The following is a 6,507-nucleotide window of genomic DNA, read 5'->3' on the forward strand; positions in this document are numbered from 1 at the left end:
TTGCTTGCCTCAGCCACCACGCCCAGCTCATTTTGTATTTTTAGTAGAGACAGGGGTTTCGCCATGTTGGCCAGGCTGGTCTAGAACTCCTGACCTCAGGTGATCTGCCCGCCTTGGCCTCCCAAAGTGCTGGGATTACAGGCTTGAGCCATTGTGCCCGGCTCATTCTATTTCTTATAAGACTCCCCAAATTAGGAGTATCTTTGTTGCTTAGATGAGGAAATTGTTTCAAAAAAGTTAAGTAACATCCTTTTTTTTTTTTTTTTAAGTTCCGGGATACATGTGCAGAACTTGCAGGTTTGTTACATAGGTATACATGTGCCATGGTGGTTTGCTACACCTATCAACCCATCATCTGGGTTTTAAGCCCCGCATGCATTAGGTATTTGTCCTAATGCTCTCCCTCCCCTTGCCCCCCACCTCCCGACAGGCCCCAGTGTTTGATGTTTCCCTCCCTGTGTCCATGTGTTCTCATTGTTAAATTCCCACTTATGAGTGAGAACATGCAGTGTTTGGTTTTCTGTTCCTGTGTTAGTTTGCTGAGAATGATGGCTTCCAGCTTCATCCATGTCCCTGCAAAGGACATGAACTCATTCTTTCTTATGGCTGCATAGTATTCCATGGTGTATATGTGCCACATTTTCTTTATCCAGTCTATCATTGATGGGCATTTGGGTTGGTTCCAAATCTTTGCTATTGTGAATAGTGCTGCAGTAAACATACGTGTGCATGTGTCTTTATAGTAGAATGATTTAAATCCTTTGGGCATATACCCAGAAATGGGATTGCTGGGTCAAATGGTATTTCTGGTTCCTGATCCTTGAGGAGTCGCCACACTGTTCTTCCACAATGGTTGAACTAATTTACACCCTCACCAACAGTGTAAAAGCATTCCTATTTCTCCACATCCTCTCCAGCATCTGTTGTTTCTTGACTTTTTAATAATTGCCTTTCTTACTGACATGAGATGGTATCTCATTGTGGTTTTGATTTGAATTTCTCTAATGACCAGTAATGATGAGCTTTTTTTTGTATGTTTATTGGATGCATAAATGTCTTCTGTCTTCTTTTGAGAAGTGTCTGTTCATGTCCTTCGCCTACTTTTTGATGGGGTTTATTTTTTTCAAGTGACATTCTTAAGCCCACCCAACTGGGAAGTGCTGGCACCAGAATTTGAACCTAGGTCTGTGCGGGTATTTGCATGACACCATGCTGTCTTACTCCTAAACGTGTCCCTGACTGATATGTTGGGTTTAAAAATACCCAGGGAAGTCCATGTTTCTAAACAGGTTCCAAAAGTCATCTGGTCTGGATCCTTGAAAACTCAGAGGCCGTGATAGCTATACTAGTTTGCTAGGGCTGTCATGACAAATTCTCACAAACTGGATGGCTTAAAACAATGCAAATGTATTTTCTCACAGTTCTAGAAGCCAGGAATCTGAAATTCAGGTGTGGGTAGGGCTGTGGTTCCCTCCGATGTCTCTAGGGGAAGAATTCTTCTGTATAGTCAGGGTTCTCCAGAGAAACAGAACCAACAGGAGTCATGCATGTTTTTGTTTTGTTTTGTTTTTTTGAGACAGGGTCTCGCTCTGTAGCCCAGGCTGGAGTGCAGTGGTACCATCATGGCTCACTGCAGCCTTGACCTACTGGGCTCAAGTGATTCTCCCATCTCAGTCTCCTGAGTAGCTGGGATCACAGGTGTGCACGACCACACTCAACTAATTTTTTTTTAATTTTATTTTTAGTAAAGAGAAAGTCTCACTATGGATCCCAGGCTGGTCTTTAACTCCTGGGCTCAAGCAATCCCTTGCCCTGGTCTCCCAAAATGTTGAGATTATAGACGTTAGCCACTGTGCCCAGCCCCAGTGATGTTTTAGTTTGAGTCTGAAGGCAGTCTTCTGTAAAACCAGGAATAGCTGATGATGCAGACAAAGTCAGAAGTCAGCCTTCTGGAGAGTTCCCTCTTGTTCAGGGAGGCCATTTTTTGTTGTTCTATTGACGCCTTCAATTGACTGGCTGAGCCCACCCACATTATGGAGGGTAATCTGCCTTACTCAAAGTCCACCAATGTAAACATTAGCCTCATCCAAAATACCCCAAAGAAACACCCAGAATAATGTTTGAACAAATATCTGGGCACCCTCTGCCTTAGCCATGTTGATGTATAAAATTAACTATCACACTTTTCTTGATTTTTTTCAGCTTCTGGTGGCTTCAGTCATTCTTTGCTTTGGAGCTGCATGATTCCAATGTCTGCCTCCATCTTCGCATGGCCTTTCTCCCTGTGTGTCTGTGTCCCAAATATCCCTCCGCCTTTCTCTTATAAGGCCACTTGTCATTGGATTTAGGGCCCACCCTAAATCTAAGATGATCTCAACTCAAGATCCTTAGCTTAAGTACATGTGCAAAGACCCATTTTTGAAATAAGATCACATTCACAGGTTCTAGGAGTTAGGACATAGAGATGTTTTTTGGGGGGAAAACACCATTTAATCCACTAAACTGGTATTCTCCCATGGGAATCTGAAGAGTTCTGCTGGCATAGCTACTTCCTAGCTTCAGGTAAAAAACAAAAGCACAAGGACTCCATAATATCAGTAGTAACCCCAGTGCAAGGAGTTAAATCTGCTGCCATCTAGGGTGTTTATTTTATTTTCTTTTTGAGACAGGGTATTACTCTGTGGCCCAGGCTAGAGTACAGTGGTGCAATCTTAGCTCACTGCAGCCTTGGCTTCCTGGGCTCAAGTGATCCTCCCACTTCAGCCTCCTGAGTAGGTGGGACTACAGGTGCACACCACCACTCTTGGCTAATTAAACGATTTTTGAAAAATTTTTTTGTCAAGACGAAGGTCTCCCTATGTTGCCTAGGTTGGTCTCAAATGCCTGAGCTCAAGCGATCCTCCTGCCTTGGCCCCCCAAAGTGCTGAGATTGCAGGTGTGAGCCACTGTGTCCAGCCTAGGGTGTTTCTTTTAGGTGTGGTGTCATGCTGGGGAGCTGGCGATACTGCTGCCCACTAAGCAGGGCAGGGAGGATGTCTAGAGAGAACATTTCTTTCTTTCTTTCTTTTTCTTTTCTTTTCTTTCTTTCTTTCTTTTTTTTTTTTTTTTTTTTTGAGGTGGAGTCTCGCTCTGTCACCAGGCTGGAGTGCAGTGGGTGTGATCTCGGCTGACTACAACCTCCGCCTCCTAGGTTCAAGCAATTCTCCTGCCTCAGCCTCCCAAGTAGCTGGGATTACAGGTGTGCACCACCACACCCAGCTAATTTTTGTATTTTTAATAGAGACAGGGTTTCACCATGTTGTCCAGTATGGTCTCAATCTCTTGACCTCATGATCCACCCGCCTCAGCCTCTCAAAGTGCTGGGATTACAGGCGTGAGCCACTGCGCCCAGCCCCTCTAGAGAACATTTCTAAATTTTCTTTTAAAGTCTATTTTCTGCCCGAGCATGATGGCTCACGCCTGTAATCCCAGCATGACATGGTGAAACCCCATCTCTACTAAAAATACAAAAAATTAGCCGGGTGTGGTGGCACATGCCTGTAATCCCAGCTACTTGGGAGATTGAGGCAGGAGAATCACTTGAACCCAGGAGGTGGAAGTCAGTGAGTCGAGATCGTGCCACTGCACGACAGCCTAGGCGACAGAGCAAGACTCTGTCTCAAAAAAAAAAACAAAAACAAAAACAAACAAATAAAAAAACTATTTTCTTTTACAATATAATTGAGGTTTATTTAACATAAAGCTTTTCCATGGTGGCCAGATATATTATAGAATGTTTCATTTTAAAATATTTTAAAATTATAAGAACATTTAATATTATAAAGAATTTGAAAAATAAATGACACATCATCTTACTACCCTAATACAACTGATTTCTTTTCTTCATATTCCTTGTCATTCTTGTCCGCAGATGTCGTACCCACTTTGTGAAGTTTTCACTTACTTCTTCAGCAGAATTTAATGTCCCTTCCGTCCTCCAAAAGCATTTTGTGAATGATAACACCTTTCAGTTTGTTTCCATGACTGTCTTCCACTTAGACTGAACCTCCTTGAGGAAGGGGACCATGTCTTCTCAGCTTTATATCTCCTACACATAGCACAACACCTGGTACACATTAAGGTTTCTCAAATGAATGAATGCATGTATGTGCATAGTCATGATCATGATAGACATGTAATTTTGTAATTTGCTTCTGTTAATGAACATCAGAGTACACACGTTTTTGACCTGGTGCGGTTGCTCACGCCTGTATTCCCAGCACTTTGGGAAGCCGAGGCGGGTGGATCACAAGGTCAGGAGTTCAAAAACAGCCTGGCCAAGATGGTGAAACCCTGTCTCTACTAAAAATACAAAAAATTAGCCAGGCATGGTGGCAGGCACCTGTAATCCCAGCTACTTGGGAGGCTGAGGCAGAGAATTGCCTGAACCCGGGAGGCAGAGGTTGCAGTGAGCCAAGATCATGCCACTGCACTCCAGCCTGGGCAACAGAGTGAGACTCCATCTAAAAAAAAAAAAAGAGTATGCACGTTTTTACATGTTGTTACTAATTTTTCACATATATTTGATAGTGTCCTAATATTGTATTCCATTAATGGACAGTCATTTGCTTAATCATTCTCTTCTTATTGGGAATGCTTGTTTTCAGCTTCACACTATTCAGAATAATACCGAACTGAATACCCTCATACACAGGGCTTCTTGTTAGTTTTTGTCAATGAATGAAATTTCCAAGAGTGAGACGAACACTTATTTATTTAGAGACAGGATCTTGCTATGTTGCTCAGGCTCAAGTGCAGTGGCTATTCACAGGCATGATCATTGCTTACCAGAGCCTTGAATTTCTGGCATCAAACTTTCCTTCTGCCTCAGCCTCCCAAGTAGCTGTGATTATAGGCATGCACCACTGCACCCAGCTAATGACTATATTTATTAATAATTTGAGTTCTATATGTAATTTACACTTTAAAACCTAGATATATCCAGAGGTTTATGGGTGTTAGTAGGGGTGCATGTATATCCCATGAAGACAAGTGCAAGAGCAAAATTTAGTATTTAGGAAACAAATGACCCTGAAGAGAGAAGTAGCTATCCCAGTACAGACCACACATCATGAGGCAAGGCCTCCCTGAGGCACGTATGAAAGAATCCCTTCTGGATGAGCTTTAAGAAGTCTCCTTCAGCCACACTGGTTTAAGCCTCTACATATTAACAGTGAAGAAAGAGATACTCTGTCTTCTATATCAGGAAACTGCTTGTGGTTTTACTGATATTGTGTGAGCCCTGTCTTTTTGATAAATTCTTTTGATTCCTTCTTTAAGTCCTTTAAGCCCCTTTCAGCATTTTATATCTAGACACTTGACTAAATAAATACTTTCTGACTACAGAGTTTATATTTGGATGCTGTTGATGTTCTTTATTCCTTCCTGAATGTGTGAGTTTCCCTCTGATATTTCTTTCATCTAAAAAACTAGGAAGTTCTTTTTTTTTTTTTTTTTTTTTTTAATGGAATCTTGCTCTATCTGCCCAGACTGGAGTACAGTGGTGCGATCTTGGCTCACTGCAACCTCTATGCCTCCCGGGTTCAAGTGATTCTCCTGCCTCAGCCTCCCGAATAGCTGGGACTACAGGCATGCGCCACCATGCCTGGCTAATTTTTGTGTTTTTAGCAGAGGCGGGGTTTCACCATGTTGGCCAGGATGGTCTCGATCTCCTGACCTCGTGATCCACCCACCTCGGACCTCCCAAAGTGCTGGGATTACAGGTGTGAGCCACCACGCCTGGTAAAACTAGGAAGTTCTTTATATAATTCCCAGTTCTCCCTGTTCTCTTGCTTCTAGTTCTCAAGAATAACTGTAAAATGTGCTAGGAATGCAGTGTCCTGCCATAAAGGGGGCTGGCCAAAACAGCCAGGGCTCTGTTCTAGTCCCATTTATAAACAAGATGGCCTTCAACACTTTAGTCTGGTGTGTCACGATACCCTGGGTTATAAAACCCAGGGTGGGATGCTTTCTGGGGTCCCTCAGCTGCAGTGTTAGTGGGGCACATGCAGTTGAGACTCCATCTACTTTGAGTGGCCTTCCTGAGCCTTGGGGAGCCAGATCTCAATGAAACCTAGGTTTCTGTTGTCACTTGCTGCTCATCTGTAAGTAATAAATACTCTTCCTATAACTTGCTGCACATGTGGGTGTTCTGTCTCACCAGACTCAGACAAGTGGTAATCAGGGCACAGTGAACCTGCTTCACATCTTTGAAGAACTCACTCTTGAATTTCACTGGTTATAGAATTCTGGGTTGATAATTTTTCTTTCAACACTTTAAAGGTGTTGTTCCACTGTCTTCCAGTCTTCATGGTTTCTGATAAGAAGACCATTGTCATTTGAATCATTATTTCCTGGCATACATTTTGTTTCTCTGCTACTTGCAATATTAATTTTTTTTTTTGAGACAGGGTCTCTCAGTGTCACCCAAGGGTGGAGTGCAGTGGCATGATCATGTCTCACTGCAGC

This window comes from Pongo abelii, chromosome X (assembly GCF_028885655.2).
Source record: "Pongo abelii isolate AG06213 chromosome X, NHGRI_mPonAbe1-v2.0_pri, whole genome shotgun sequence".
In the NCBI taxonomy this organism is placed as follows: Eukaryota; Metazoa; Chordata; class Mammalia; order Primates; family Hominidae; genus Pongo; species Pongo abelii.